The 17,572-nt window shown below is 34.2% G+C and overlaps 1 protein-coding gene across 1 annotated transcript in view; it reads left to right on the top strand.

Annotated features, from left to right (window-relative positions):
* LOC136842598 (histone-lysine N-methyltransferase, H3 lysine-79 specific-like) overlaps positions 1 to 17,572 on the top strand; it is a 759,589-nt gene that overhangs the window by 423,995 nt on the left and 318,022 nt on the right. The gene's annotated exons all lie outside the window — the stretch shown is intronic.

The raw sequence follows: 17,572 nt of genomic DNA on the forward strand, positions 1-17,572 counted from the left end.
CAGGTGTGGAAGAGCAGGACACTACAGTCGAGACTGTTATCAAAAGCAGGCCAAGCCAGTTGATCAAGTGGTTAAAGGTAACCAGGTGAAACAAACTACGAAGAGCAATGTGGGGAAGACTGAGACAGTTGAGAAGATTGAGACTAAACAAACAGAGTGTTTAGCAACCAGTGGAAATGTAACCTCAAGCAGTGAGTGGCTGAGCAGCTTGGAGGCTTTTAAGCCCTATATCTATGAAGGCATGCTGGTAACTCAAGGAGGGAGTGTGCAGGTACCATTCACTGTATTACGTGATACGGGGAATAACTATAGTGTGGTAGTTCGTGGTGCTCACCCACAGTTGGGGAAGAATCTAACAGGAGATTCAGTTATTCTGAAGGGTATAAGAGAAGAAGAAGTAACTCCTATATGCCGCTGGCACCTATCATGTGAATTAGTGACAGGGAATGTTGATTTTGCTGTGAAGGACTCACTAGGTGTTGAAGGTGTACATGTTTTACTGGGTAATGAAGTAGGTGGTGCACCATTTGTTCCTTGTCCTATAGTGACAGACAAACCACTGAGGATTAGTCCAACGGTAGATTTAGAGGAGAAAAACCCCCACCTGTTTCCTAGTTGAGTAACTACCAGGCGTATGAAGAGAACTATGTCTACAAGTGAAGAAACTGGGGATTTACCTGCACCAGAAGGATCATGTGAAGGATCTTTAAGTTTAAAAGAGCTGTTCCAAGAAAGTGAAGTTTTCCCCTAGTTTCAGTGATGAAGAGATTTCCCAAGAAGAATGCTGAATGGGGTGAATATCATCACATTTTTATTCCAAATCCATTGAGGAAGCAAGTGGTATCAGTATTGCACGAGTCTGGAGATATGGGAATCAGGAAGACTGTTGAGAATATTATGAAGTATTTTTTCTGGCCTGAACTTCACAAGGATGTTAGTAGGTTTTGCAGAGAGTGTCACATATGCCAGATAACTGGAAAACCCAATGAAACCATTCAGAAGCCCACCTACAACCCATAGAAGTTAGAGGAGAACCCTTTAGCAAGGTGATCAAAGATGTGGTTGGGCTGCTTCCAAAAACAAAGAAATGAAATGAATATCTGTTAACATTGATGTGTCCTGTGACAAGGTATCCTAAGGCGATTCCTGTAAGAAGTGTAAGTGCAAAGGTAATTGCTGAGAAGTTGGTGGAATTTCTCTCCAAGTTTGGAATACCAGAAATTGTGCAAAGTGATAGAGGAACGAACTTTACTTCAAAATTGTTCCAGGATGTGATGAACTTGTTAGGGGTGAAACAACAGTTATCAACTGCTTTTCATCCAGAGACTCAAGGAGCCTTGGAAAGGTTCCACCAGACATTAAAGAGTATGTTAACAATGTACTGTTATGTATCAGGAAGAGAATGGGATGCTGGTTTGCCCTTAATGTTGTTTGAAGTTTGGAATGCTTATCAAGAAAGTATGGGATGTCCACCTAATCAGATGATTTTTGGTCGAGACGTGAGAGGTCCATGGAAGATTCTTGTAGAGAACTGGGAAGAAAATCAAGAGAAAATCTAGGGAGAATATGTGAAGAATTTGAGGAAAAGGTTAAGAGAAATGAGAAAATTCTCTTTAGAAAACCTGAAAATATGTCAGAAGAAAATGAGAAGGAAATATGATGCTAAGTCTAAGCTAAGAAATTTTAGTGTAGGACAGCAAGTTCTAGTGTTCTTGCCAATGAAAACATTTCCCCTTACTAATAAGTTCCAAGGTCCTTATAGGATAATAGAGAAGTTAAGTGATTAAGCTTATGTGATTGAAACACCAGGAAGAAGGAAACGACAGAGGAAGATACATGTGAATCTTTTGAATACTTACTTCTCAGAGATTAAAGCTTAAACAGTGTCAATTACTTCTCAGAGATTAAAACTTAAACAGTGTCAATAACACAGACAAATTTATCTACAGAGGACGATGATGGCTATGAATTGGGAGCTGAAAGCAAGATGAACAATTCTTCAATATTGGAAATTTTGGAGGATAGACTAAAACATCTGAGTGCTGAGAAAAGTAGCGAATTAAGTGAGGTGGTTCGAAGTTTCCCTGAAATTTTTGCAGATGTACCTAGGCATACCAATTTGACAAGACATGAGGTAAAGATCAGAGAACATGGAAAACCATTTAAACAGAGAGTATATCGCTTTTCACCTTTTCACAGAGATGTTTTGAAGAAAGAAGATGAGTATTTATTGCAGCATGGATTAGCAGAACCCAGTTCAAGTCATTATAGCTTTCTTTGTGTGTTAGTGAAGAAACCAGACGGTTCATTTAGGATGTGTACTGATTATAGGAAACTGAATTCCATCAGTGTGGCTGACAAGTATCCCTTGCCTCTTATTGATCAGTTTCTTGATAATATTGGGCAAGCCAAATTTGTTTCCAAGATGGACTTGTTGAAAGGATATTATCAGATTCCCTTAGATGAGAATGCTAAATTGCTGTCAGCTTTCATTATTCCTTTTGGACTGTATTAATACACTGTTTTGCCATTTGGTCTGATGAATGCACCTGCAACATTCCAGTGAGTGATGGATCAATTGCTAGGATCCATAGAAGGAGTTGGTGTATACCTTGATGACATTGTGATTTATTCTAATGCATGGCAAGACCATCTGAAGATTTTAAGAAATTACGGGAAGCAGGGCTAAATCAATTTAGAAAAAAGTGAGTTTGGAAAGGCAACTGTTCAGTATATAGGATTTGAAGTTGGAAGAAGCCTTCTCGCTCCTGTTGACACTAATGTAGAAGGTATCTGTAAGAGTAACCCCCCTACTGTGAGGAAACAACTACAAAGATTTTTGGGCATGGCTGGATTTTATCGCCGATTCTGTCCAAATTTCTCAGCTGTAGTAGCTCCCTTAACTGACTTAACCAGTTCAAAGACAAAGTCTGTTTGGACTCCAGAATGTCAAAAATCATTTGAGAAGATTAAAGCCATATTAACATTAAGACCAGTGTTTCAACCTCCAGACTTCAATAAGACATTTGTAATACAAATTGATGTATCCAACTGTGGAATTGGAGCTGTTCTACTTCAAGAAGATGACAGCAGTATTCTGCATCCAGTTTGTTTCATGTCTTCAAAGTTGAAAAAGCATCAGAAAACTTACTCAACAATTGAAAAAGAAGCATTAGCATTACTCACAGCATTGAAAAAGTTTGAAGTGTATGTGAACCGACCTAGGAATATAGAAATTTTAGTGTTGTCTGCCCACAACCCTATCTCATTCATCAATAAGATGAAAAATAACAATCAGAGACTGACCAGGTGGTCTTTATGCCTGCAACCAAATAATGTAAAAGTGAAACATATTTCAAGAAAAGATAATGTCATAGCAGATTATTTATCCCATTGTGAATCACTGCATTCAAACCAAGGATAACTAATCTTCTTGGGGGGGAGGAATTTCATGATGTTGCCTTGTAATATGTATATCACCCTATAGTTTTGATATATTTACTCTTCTGTTTATCATGTGCTTTGCGTAATAATAATAATTGTTGAAAAAATCATGTGTAGTTTAAAGTCAGATCTCAAAGGAGTTAGTGATTTAGAAAACTTAACAGCGTAACTAATTTTAATAGCAACATAGTATGTGATTGCATATTTTGTCCCCTAGCAACAAGTGTTCTATACTTGCGATTTCATATGTTGTGTTTTGGTTCAGTTATCATCGCAAGATACAATGAGTTAACAAGCACAGGAATGGCATTTGAGTCGTGTAAGGTTTTGTGTTATATGAGAAAAAGACAAATGATTTTGCAATGTTTCATGTACTGTTCTATAAAACAACTTTGGTTCTTCATGTTTGTTTTGATCATGTTGAGATTTCATTAAAAGCTTTTTCCCATATGATTTTTTGTTCGAGTCATATATGCCTTTTTGAGAGTAAATGCATGTCTCAATTGATTACGTCATGTTTTGTAAGATTGCGTTGCTCTGATCACCTGTTGTTCTTACGTCGTCTGATTGTTTCATTTCCCACTGGGATCCTAAAGTTTGCTCATTCTGATTTCAGAGACTGTCAGTGTTGGTTCTCTCTCTCTCTCTCTCTCTCTCTCTCTCTCTCTCTCTCTCTCTCTCTCTCTCTCTCTCTCTCTCTCTCTTCTCAAAAGAGAGAAGTTATACATGTAGAATGTTTGTGTGGGCACTGGTATTAATCTGAGCTTTTGAGATCTGAACATAGGAAAAATCTGTAATGGCGCCATACAAAAAGAGTGTTTTGTGAATCTAAAGCAGCTGATTTTGAAAAGGTTTTCACAAGCTTGTGTAAGGTAAAGTGAAATTTACTTATTATTACCATGGCATGATAAAGTATATTGAGGAATTTTTGAATTAGTGAAATTATGTTTGTATCTCTTGACTTTTCACATTTTATATTTTGGTGATTTAACATTTATTTACTTAGCATTTTAAATATTTCCTGATAATTTAACATTATGTACTTGATTTAATTTTCATTTACTAAGGTTTTATTTTCAAATCTTTAGCAAATACTTAATAGTTTCAAATTTCCTTGATTAATTTAATTCCTTGGCACAATTAAAGTTTTTGTGATTTAGTTTTGTTTAATAATTTAACTCAAGAATTAATTAATCTTTTTTTTCAAGTAATGGTAAATTTTCAGATTGTGAATATTAATTATAAATTTTGAATTTAAAATCACTGGTACCTTTAGAGTACTCAGTCGTAATTTTTATTGTTATGAGAGTTCAGTTATCTGATTGAAGTGAGGTAAATTTTTGAATTCTGTGATTAGTTGTGCAATAACCAGGTAATTGGTACACATCATCAATATACAATATATATATATATATATATATATATATATATATATATATATATATATATATATATATATATATATATATATATATATATATATATATATATATATATATATATATATATACATATATAAATATATATATATATATATATATATATATATATATATATATATATATATATATATATATATATATATATATATATATATATATATATATATATATATATGTATATATATATATATATATATATATATATAATATATTTATATATGTACATATATATATATATATATAATTATATAAGTGATATATATATATATATATATATATATATATATATATATATGTGTATGTGTATATATATATATATATATATATATATATATATATATATATATATATATATATATATATTTATATATATATATCTATCTATATATATATATATATATATATATATATATATATATATATATATATATATATATATATATATATATATATATATATATATATATATATATATAATATATTTATATATGTACATATATATATATATATATATATATATATATATATATATATATATATATATATATATATATATATATATATATATATATATATATATATATATATATATATATATATATATATATATGTTTTTAATCCACTATACAATCAGTAGGCTGCAAACGTCAATATCTTTCTACAGACACATGTGTAATTCTAATAAGCCACAATGCCAAGAACTCTTAACTTCTCCCACGAATTCTTCGCGCTTTTTGGATTTGTGCTTTTTATCACATCACCGTAACTACAAAGCCGAAATATATATTTTCAAACGGAGGGGGAAGAAATTGAAGAGCCAGGACTGTGGAACGCCGGTCGCGGAAACACCCACCTCTGAACCGGCATTACCATATTCACGAGGAGTTCGCGTTACCGACCTGACCACGAGAAGGATAAAAGTTCTATTACCCCCATCGTACATTACATATACCTGTCGTTTTCAGATATTTTTTATTAGAACTGGAATAGACCCATCCTCACCATCGTAGCCAAGTGGGCAATCGTTTTATTGCTTTTTAGGCTGAAATATATGGCAGGTTATATCGTCCAAACACCTGAGTTCGACGGGCGCGATCTGTTCTTATCGCACTGCTGCGTTCCATGTAGAAAATATACTGGTCACTTTCACCAGACACATATGTAATTCTAATAGCCACAATGCCCTCTTAACTTCTCGAATTCTTCGGGCTTTTTGGATATGCTTGTCCTTCGCTGGTTCGAGCCCACGAACTATTATCAACTACCGAAATATCAAACGGAAGAAGTATATTGAATATATATGTATAACGCCGGTCGCGGATAAGTTAATATATATTATATATATATATATATATGTGTGTGTGTGTGTGTGTGTGTACATTATATATATATATATATATATATATATATATATATATATATATATATATATATATATATATATATATATATATATATATATATATATATATATATATATATATATATATAATATATTTATATATGTACATATATATATATATATATATATATATATATATATATATATATATATATATATATATATATGTACATATATATATGTAGAAATCTACTGGTCACTTTTACCAGACACATGTGTAATTCTAATAACCACAATGCCCTCTTAACTTCTCGAATTCTTCGCGCTTTTTTTGGATATGCTTGTAACTACATAGCCGAAATATCCAAACGGAAGAAGAAATTGAAGAGCCTACGCCGGTCGCGGAAATGAACCCGCATTACCATATTCACAAGTAGTTCGCGTTACGGACCTGACCACGAGAAGGATAAAATTCTATTACCCTCGTATATACATATACCTGTCGTTTTCAGATGTATTTATTAGAGCTGGAATAGACCCATCCTCACCATCGTAGCCAAGTGGGCAATCGTTTCTATTGCTTTTAGGCTGAAATATATATGTAGAATATACTGGTCACTTTTACCAGACAACATATGTAATTCTATATAACTTCTCGAATTCTTCGCGCTTTTTTGGATATGCTTGTAACTACGAAGCCGAAATATCCAAACAGAAGAAGAAATTGAAGAGCCTAACGCCGGTCGCGGATAAGTTAAGAAGTTAAGAGGGCATTGTGGCTATTAGAATTATATATATATATATATATATATATATATATATATATATATATATATATATATATATATATATATATATATATATATATATATATATATATATATATATATATATATATATATATATATATATATATATATATATATGTGTGTGTATATATATATGTGTATATATATATATATATATATATATATATATATATATATATATATATATATATATATATATATATATATATATATATATATATATATATATATATATATATATATATATATATATATATATATATATATATATATATATATATATATATGAATAGATAGATAGATAGATATAGAAATATGCACATTAGTCCCTTATTTATCCAGATTAATAGAGCCAAGGTCCTGAAGGATAATAGCGAAATCCTGATAAGGACGATTAAAAAAAATCTAGGGGTATGCTAGGACAACCTAACACTGTCAATACCACATAGTGAAAAACACTTAATATTCCTATAAGCAACAACCATCACACTTTAAAATGTAAAATTAATGCAGAATGTAATTACATACCATATTTTTCCATATTTGTAACAAAATAAACTCCATAAATACACTTAAAAATCAAAAAGGAACCCCTTTCCTCTTGTACCTGAAACTTAGTTTGGTAGGGGCAATGTTCTTCATTTGGAGCTGTAAACAATATTTACTCTTATAAACAACAACCATCATAGTTTAAATTTCAAAATTTATGTAAAAAGCAATTATCTACTTACTTTTCCATATTTGTAACAAAATAAACTCCATAAATACGCTTAAAAACAAAAGAAGCAAACCGCTTTTCCCTTGTATTCGACACATAGTTTGGTAGGCTACACGTTTTCATTTCCTGCCATAAACGCTAAATATGCTAAAAATAACAACCATCATACTTTCAACTAAAACTTTTCTGCAAAAATCAATTAACTACCTTATTTTCCCATATTTGCATCAAAATAAACTACATAAATACACTAACAAACATAAAAGTAACAGGTTTTACATTTGTACCTGTAAACACTAAATATGTTTATAAACAATAACCATCACACTTTAAAAGGAAAACTTTATTCAAAAAGCAATTATCAGCCTCATTTTCCCAAATTTGTAGCAAAATAAACTCCATAAATACACTTACAAGCAGTTTTTTTTTCTCTTGTACGTGACACATAATTTGGTAGAATAGACATTTTTCATTTACTGATAATTACACTGTATTGTTCACAAAAAAATTAACCCCTTTTTTTCTTGTATTTAACACAATATGATAATATACAAAATAACAATTTTAATTACACTATAAAAATAATTTTTAATGTCTCACTAACCTGTGTGTGCTGCCTTTCTTGCTTAAGATGGCCGGACGTTTTGAAAACTTGGGAGGAGGTTTACTAGCCCTCCTCTACCTCCTCCTCCTCCTCTACCTCCCCCCCCATCCTCCTCCTCCTCCTCCTCCACCACCAACTCGACTGAGTCATTGAGATTGGCATCTTCTTCGTCTGCCTCCTGCAACACCCTGGAGACATGAAGTGGTGAAGTGGCTGGAAGAGGCAAAGAGTTGCTTAGAGGGTCAGGGTCATCGAAGTGGGGAAGCGACGCATCAGATGCTTTGCAGGAGCCCATCTAATCGACCAAGGCAGAAGATGTACTTGTATGCAGTTCCAAGATGAAGGACTGAGTTACAGCAGAAGTGGATGGCGATGGGCTTGGGTGCACAGGGGTTCAGGATCTGAGGAGAGCTATCACAAGTGTATTTTGATGATACAAAAGACATTTCTTCTTGGCAATGACAAGCCTTTGTAACTGTCAAATTTGTGCAGCCAAGTCCAAGGCCTAGGGAAATTCTATGGAGTCAAAGCTGGGGTTCTCCAATATCTCGATAACTGCACTGAAGGTCATTCGTATTTGCTTGTATGGGGGGGAGTTGTTGTGAAACAGCTTTCATCTTTGTCGTCATCATTGTCACCTGCCTCTTCACCAGCAACTGCAGCAGCTATCTCACTGTCGGAGAGAAGCTTGTAGCCATGGTTGCCACTGTCGTCATCCAGCCACTCCCATACATCATCCTTGGGAACATTGTCACCTCCAGTCACAAGTGTGGCATGTAAGTCCTCAACATCAAACCCCTGGAAGTCCATCATGGCCTCTTCTCCATTCAGAATACAGTTCCAGGCATGGTTGAAGGTCTCTACAGTGACGTCCTTCCAAGCATTGGCGAAGCTGTAGATAGCAGACTCCAATGAATACTTTCAAAGATTCTCCAGTGTTCGTTGTTTCCATGCATCCAATGCTTGTTGCTTCTCCTCATCCTCCAGTACTACCATCACCTCCTCTAGAAACTTCCTCCGGTTTAGCTGTTTCATTGCATCAATAACACCTTGGTCCATCGGTTGAATGAATGCAGCCATATTAGAAGGCAAATATGTGACCCTAATACTACCTTTGTCACTGACCAATTGGGCTGTGTTAAGATGCATATGTGCATTGTTCATGAGGAGCAAAGCCTTCAGTCAATGTCTATCAATGCCAAGGTCCTGTGTCTGATGACGAATAACCTCCTTACAAAAGTGATTATGGAACCAGTAGGAAATGATCTTGGGGTGAACCAAGCCTTGATATCAAATCACTGGGAGCCTATCCATCAAATCATGCAAGACACATGGTTGCTTTGCATAACCAACTACTGCTGGTTTGCAACGGTGTCCACCAGTAGCATTTGCACATAACAGAGCAGAAACATATTGCTTGGAAAGCTTTGGACTGTGTAAATTCTTTTCACTCTCATCAGCCAAGGCATTAGTGGGTAACAGACCAGTTCTGTCAGAGTTGTAGATCTGCCCTAAAACAATGCCTTCTTTCTTCATCAATTCTTGCAATGACTGGCAAAATTCCTCTATTCCCTCCTCGAAAGCATCCAAAGTTTCAACATGAATTTTCATGTTACTAATCCCATGTCGAATTTTGAACAGGAGCAGCCAACCTTCGGACGCTTTAAGTCCGCAACCTTATGCAAAACTTCGAAGCAGCAGCCTTCAACTCAACACCACGAATGTTCACACCAGCAGCACATTGTTGCCAAAATCACGTAAGGTAGACTGATCTATGTCATCATAACAGCCTTTTGCCATGACCTAGTGGCCTTCACTTCTGGCTGTCTTCTTATCAAAGTCCATAGTGTATTTCTTCAGCTTGTCCTGAGAAGCCTTAACATCATATAAGGTTGACCAGGTAATGCCTTATTCCTCCATTGTACATGACTGGGTTCAACCTTGCTCCATCCTCTCAACAATTTCCAATTTTCGTTTAAGGGTCAACATCTTCCTAGTACTCTAAGGCCAAGGTGGGGACATACACACAATCGGCACCATGACACACAGCACAAGCATGACCTGCAATGCTTCAGGCACTGCAAAGAACTCCATGTGCTCCATAAGTAAGTTTAAATGCAGTTCACTTGAAAACAGTTCAAACATGCGACTGATCAAGCACGAAGAGGGAAAAAGATCTTTGTTAACGAGTACACTGATGCTTTCCAAATGTAGCCAGTTAGCATGTATGTTTATGATGCTATGTCTATCAGCTATTCAAAATAAAAAGAAAACAACAGTGACGTAGCACTCGTCCACCTTCTACGATTCGCTCCTAAATTAAAGACATATCCATATTAACCAATAACAAGCGATAAAAAACGTGAATTTCATGGCAAGTTAAGGGACATCAAGCTTTTGAGCCAATAGCAATCGCGAAAGCTAATTCTTTCCCTCTAACTCTTTCACTCTGTATGTTCGTGAGTTTGTTTCTTAGTGTATTACTGCATCACATGTTGCCATTTTTTTTTATTTATTTATTTTTTTTTACTTTGCTCGGTTTTACTGTACCATATTTCAATACAAGTTTAGTTGACTCTAAGTACGATTATCAAACATAGTATAACAGTACACATGAGAATATTTTATCACTGTTGATACTTCATCTCTAATCATTGTAAAAATATTTAAAATGAGAATTTCATATGTAGGCAAGACAACACCAAGCAGGCTGTAGTAAGTTCACCCAAGCCACAGAATAAGTTCGTACAAAGGTGTTGCCCTTTTTTTTTTTTTTTTTTTTGCTTTGTTTGATTTATTGTACTGCATTTCATTTCATTACAAGTCTAGTTGACTCTAAGTATGATTATCCCGTATATCATAACAGTACACAATAGAACATTTTATCACAGTTGATATTTCATCTCTAATCACCTTAAAAATATTTAAAATGCGAATTTCATATACAGGCAAGGCAACACCAAACAGGCTGCAGCAAGTTTACCCATGCCACAGAATGAGTGTGTGCCTACATGTTGCAAGTTTTCTTTTTTTCTCTCTCTTTTTTTTTTTGCTTTGCTTGATGTACTGTGCTGTATTTCATTACAATTGACACTGAGTATGATTATCACACATATCATAACAGTACACAAGAGAATATTTTATCACAGTTGATATTTCTTCTCAGCCCTCTCTCTCTCTCTCTCTCTCTCTCTCTCTCTCTCTCTCTCTCTCTCTCTCTCTCTCTCTCTCTCTCTCTCTGTACCTTGCGTTTATCTATTAGTTTGAAAGAATAGAATATGAGAAAATACAGTCAAAATATAAACAAGAATACTGTAGCATAAAATACAAATAAAAAAGTAAAGGATATATGTTACTGTGCTTAGACGTCGACGTAAACATACCTCAGTTGTTCTCTCTCTCTCTCTCTCTCTCTCTCTCTCTCTCTCTCTCTCTCTCTCTCTCTCTTCTTGTAGCCTAAGCACACAATTGCATTTACCTTTTGGTTTGAAAAAATTAAAAATTGAAAAATACACTAAAAATATAAATGAGAAAACTGCTAAAAATATAAATAAAAAGTGGAGTGCATGTTTGTTACTGTACAGTACTTAGGCTTCGACTAAACTCCTCTCTCTCTCTCTCTCTCTCTCTCTCTCTCTCTCTCTCTCTCTCTCTCTCTCTCTCTCTCTCTCTGTTCTGTAAATATCCTTTAATAAAATGTGAATTACTATATCATGAACATAAAATCACGAAACCAAACGAGCCCTATTATGTCAGGTGTACCTAGCCCTCTCATCCATGCAATGCTGCATCCCCATCCCCACCCACTCCCCTCCCCTCCCTCCCCTCCCCCTCCCCCCCCTCCTCCCCTCCGAGCCCTAGAAGCTGCTCCCCAGATCCAGCCGCCTTCAAAAACAACGCCTTTTCTGAGTCCTCCTCTGCACAGCCTTACTGTCCATCCTCTCCAACGGTGCCAAGCCATCCGACCATCTCCCCCTCCCGCACCATATAAACTTCTCGAGGATTCCCCCACCCCAAAACCCTTTCTAAGTCAGTCTGAGTGTAGGCAGTGCTAACAGTATTTCCTTGAAGGCTGCGTAGCATCAACAACCATTGGAGAGCAGTTTTTTTCAAATTTGGTGAAATTTATATATATCACATATCTTTGGGGCCTCGATCCCTGGTCCGGGTGTGTAAGACAATAATGAGTTCCATATAATGGCCATCTGCATATTTGAGGGATTGATGTATATACATATATATTAATATATAAATATACATACATACATATATATACAGTATATATTTTTCTTCTTCTTCGTTTAACGTGCTTTTTCCCATTTTTCATGTGGGGTAAGCATGATGCCTTCTTTTGAAGGACTTTGATTTGGCATTGGGGTAGGCCATAGCCTCAATCGGCTGCCCTGCCTGACATCGCTTAGACCCCGGTAGCACGTGTATATGTATCGTACCAAAACCCCAGCTCCCTTTCTCCCAGCAGCAAGGAGACTTGAGCAGTTAGGCTTACAGTTTGAGACGTGAGAGGTGTCTGTTATGTTTTTAGAAGATGTTGGGAGTGGCTTTGTTTGTGTGTGTATTAGTCTGTAACACCCATTTGCTTTCAGCAAACCTGTCCATTGATTACATACATAATCCCGGGGTGTCTACACGGATAGCAAAGTGTCCGCCTCTCTGACCGGTCGGCTGCAGATTTGAACCCGCGCCACAAACTTCTGTGAAGTCTGAGGCTGCTGCTCTACTGACTGAGCCATCAAGAGGCTATATATATACATATATATATATATATATATATATATATATATATATATATATATATATATATATATATATATATATATATATATATATATATATATATATATATATATATATATATATATATATATATATATATATATATATATATATATATATATATATATATATATATATATATATATATATATATATATATATATATATATATATATATATATATATATATATATATATATATATATATATATATATATATATATATATTTATATACAGTATATATATATATATATATATATACAGGGTGTAACACAAATTTATGTAAATGTTTTGGGAAATGAAAGGAAAAGTGATTTTGAGCAGAAAATGTTTTTAAATATATGCATTTTAAGACTTCGTTTGTTAGTGAGGGGAATTTTAAAATAACCTTTACTATCAGCACTGCTCTCGAGCGAGTAAGTTGGCATAAGGGATGTTGGAGTAGTCAGAGATATTAGCTGGGGGGAGGGGCCAGTAGAGGAGGATGGAGCAATTAGGCCGATGTGAATAAAATATATAATAAAAAATATAATCATCATTGAAACCTTCTCCCTCTCTATCAACTGTATTCATTGGACACCATTAAAAAAAAAGAAAAAGAAAAGCAAGCCTAATTGAATCTCCCCTTCATCAAAGGAAGGTTTATTCATTTGAAACCTATCAAAGATTTAAAATGCATTTTTAAAAATCCCTCCCTCTCCCTCAAAAGTATTCATCAGTACCAGTCATAGGCATAGGCCTAGTCAAGACTCCTGATTCAAAAATTCCGTGATGAGGCAGGAGGTCAGAGCGCACTAGAATTCAACCCTCACAAATAAATGTCGCCTAGCAACATTTACACTGCTTACTTGATATGTGAAGCCATACAGTACTGCTGTAAGCTAATCATTAAAATTAAATTACTTGCAAGAAGAAGAATCATAGTTAAAAGATAGCAATCCACTTGCCTCATTCACTTCATCACCCCTTCACCCACATCTCAGGCTACTCTAACTTCCTGTTACCAACCTCCATTGATTGAAAGCAGCACTAATGATAACGGTTATTTTTAAAATTTCCCTCACCAACAAACAAAGCCTTAAAATACATTTCTTTATAGAACATTTTATGCTCAGAATTACTTATTCTTTCATTTCGGGAATATTTGCATAAACTCGTGTTACACCCTGTATATATATATATATATATATATATATATATATATATATATATATATATATATATATATATATATATATATATATATTGTCACGAAGTGTACCAAGTACCTGGTTATTAGACAACTAATCAGAGAATTCAAAAATTTGCCTCATTGCAGCCAGATACCTGAATTCTCATGATAATAAAAATTACAACTGAGTACTCTAAAGGTAACAGTGATCCCTTAAAACTTATTAATCACCCCATCAAACAACTTTAACTGTTTTCCTGATCTTAATTCACTTCAGCAAAACTAAAGGAACAAAACATGTTTATGACTTTGCCTTATGCACACAATTAATCCTATTCACTGGTGGTCAATAAATGAAAAACTGTTTTTTTTAAACTTTCAATACAAAAAAATTTAATTAAATCCAAAATTTATAACTAGAATTCCCAATCTGAAAAAATTTACTATTACTTGAAAACAACACAAAATTTAATTATTTCTTGAATTAAATTATTAAACAAAACTAAATCACAAAAATTTTTATTTATTAAGAAATTACAAGCAAAATTTAAACTCAAGAATTACTCATGATTTAAAAAAAAAATCTTAGTAAATGAAAATTAAATCAAGTATACAATGTTAAATTATCAAGAAATATTTAAAATGCTAAGTAAATAAATGTTAAATCATCAATATATAAAATGTGAAAATCAAGAGATTGCAAACACTATAACACAAAAATACACAAAAGATTTACCAATGATAATGTCACTAAGGCAAAATTTCCCTAATATACCTTATTACACCATGGTAATAATAAGGAAAATTCACTTTACCATACACAAGCTTGTGAAAACGTTTGCAAAATCACCAGAAATGCAGCTGCTTTAGATTCACAAAACACTTTTTTTGTTAGGCACTGTTACACACTTTTCCTACTTTCAGATCTCAAAAGCCAAGATTAATACCAGTGACCACACAAATATTTTATGTTAATAATTTCTCTCTTTTGAAGAAAGAGAGAAAGAGAGAGAGGGAACCACATGAATGGTCTTTGAAATCAGAATCAGCAAATATTTGGATTCCAGTTAGAAACAAAAACAATCAGATGATGCCACTTCTTGAGCAAAACATTTTGTAGCCAAAATTAACACGTCAGAACAATACGTGATCAGAGCAATGCAATCTTACAAAACATGACGTAATAGATTGAGATATGTGCATTACTCTCAGAAAGGCATACAAGACTTGAACAGAAAATCGTATGGGACGAAGCTCTTAACAAAATCTCAACACGATCAAAACAGACAGCAGCTGGATAGTCACAAACGGCATGCTTTCAAGACAAGACGAAGAACCAGAGTTGGTTTTCAGAACAGTACAAAACATTGCAAAATCACTAGTCTTTTTCTCATATGAGACAAAATCTTAAATGACTCAACAGCCATTCCCTCACTTGTTAATGCCTTATCTTTCGCGATGACAAATAAACCAAAACGCGACATATGAAATCACGAGTATAGAACACATGTTGATTGATTTATTGATTATGAAATTTAGGTCTTGAAGACCAAGCGCCGGAACCCATCAGGGTTATTCAGTGCCGAAATGAAGGTGAAATATATAAATTAATGATATGATTGATAATGAACAGGTGAATGATGACATACCAGTAAAATTCAGTGTTAAAATATAAATGTAAAAAATGAAGAATATTAGATAGAACCAACAAAAAATTAGTATGTATTAAACTTTTACTTTCAAAATACATACTTAGTATATAAAATGAATATGACTAAAATCTTTATTAAATATACCAAAATCATATCTCATTCAAATAACCAGATTCTTTCAGATAACCCATAAGGTTATCTACCTCAACGTCATCATTTAAAATTTCTAAAATAGTCTTCCCAGTTAGTAAGTACTTTGCCCTAAGGCGATTAAATCTAGGACAGTGCACCAGCACATGTTCAACGGATAGCTGACCACCACATTGAGCACAAACTGGGGCACTGGCTCCCTCTAAAATATAGCTATGGGTGAAGCGGGTATGGCCGTGCTAGGATGATCTCAAATCTTCTGTTACAATTAAAACCTGAACTTCAAAAAATCAATACTTTCTAATGTTTCTGTACTTTCTATTTGTGGATAAAATGGGGAAAGTCCATCTCTGCTGCCATTTCGTACGAATGTATCGTCTGATAACTGGACGCATGTCCAAATGTGGCACCTTATTAGCTAAGCAATCACATCTTGCAGCATCCTTTGCTTTACTATCAGCCAGTTCGTTCCTTTCTAGACCAGTGTGCCCAGGAATCCAACAAAACTTTACTGATTTGTGGTGAACAGAAAGATAAAAAAGCCATTCCTGAGCCTTTTGAATTAAGGGATGATGGGTAGGGTTAATCTTCTTTAGGGCTTCTAAAACACTCCTTGAGTCACTATATATTACTGTGGATTTAAATTTCTTATCAGATGTAAGATTTAAAGCATCAACTATGGCTGTTGCTTCAGTAGTGAATATGGATGAGGAGTCTGATAACTTTTTTATATATGATTCCCCCTCACACACCACTACACATCCTACTCCATCTTCTGATTTTGACCCGTCTGTATAGATTTTCCTGTCATTTATATGCCTCTCATCATGCTCCAAAAACTTGTTTCTGACTTCTTCTGGACGATCTTTCTTCTTTGTCCCTTTAATGCAGGCATCTATTGATGGAATAAACCATGGAGGGATAGCAGGATGTTTAACTTTTAGGATCTTCTGCATTTTTATGCTTTCATCCTCCAGTTCATCCAGTTGTCTGTTTGAAATGGTATTGAAGACCCCGATCCAAAAGGACTTGAGTCACACTGTTTTAAGATTTCAAAAGGATTCTCCTTCGAGCTTTTTCAGCCATGTGGTGTGTCTCAGACCTAGCTCATGCCTCCTTAAGTCCAGTTGTAGCTGATGGGAGTCTACATAAATACTTTCAATGGGTGGAGTTCTAAAAACTTCAGTGCAGATCCTTAGCCCCATGGTATGCACAGCATCCAATTCCTTAAGTTTAGTCTTTGAAGCAGATGAGTGTACTTGGCAGCCATAGTCTAACTTAGATAAACATATTGCATTATAAAGCCTTAACAACGATTTCTTATCAGCACCCCAATTAAAATTAGATATTACTTTTAAAATATTTAGTGATCTCTTCACTTTCACTTTTAACTGGTCAATATGATTATTCCAAGTGAGATTTTCATCAAAGATCATTCCTAAAAA

Source organism: Macrobrachium rosenbergii, chromosome 10 (assembly GCF_040412425.1).
Source record: "Macrobrachium rosenbergii isolate ZJJX-2024 chromosome 10, ASM4041242v1, whole genome shotgun sequence".
NCBI lineage: Eukaryota > Metazoa > Arthropoda > Malacostraca > Decapoda > Palaemonidae > Macrobrachium > Macrobrachium rosenbergii.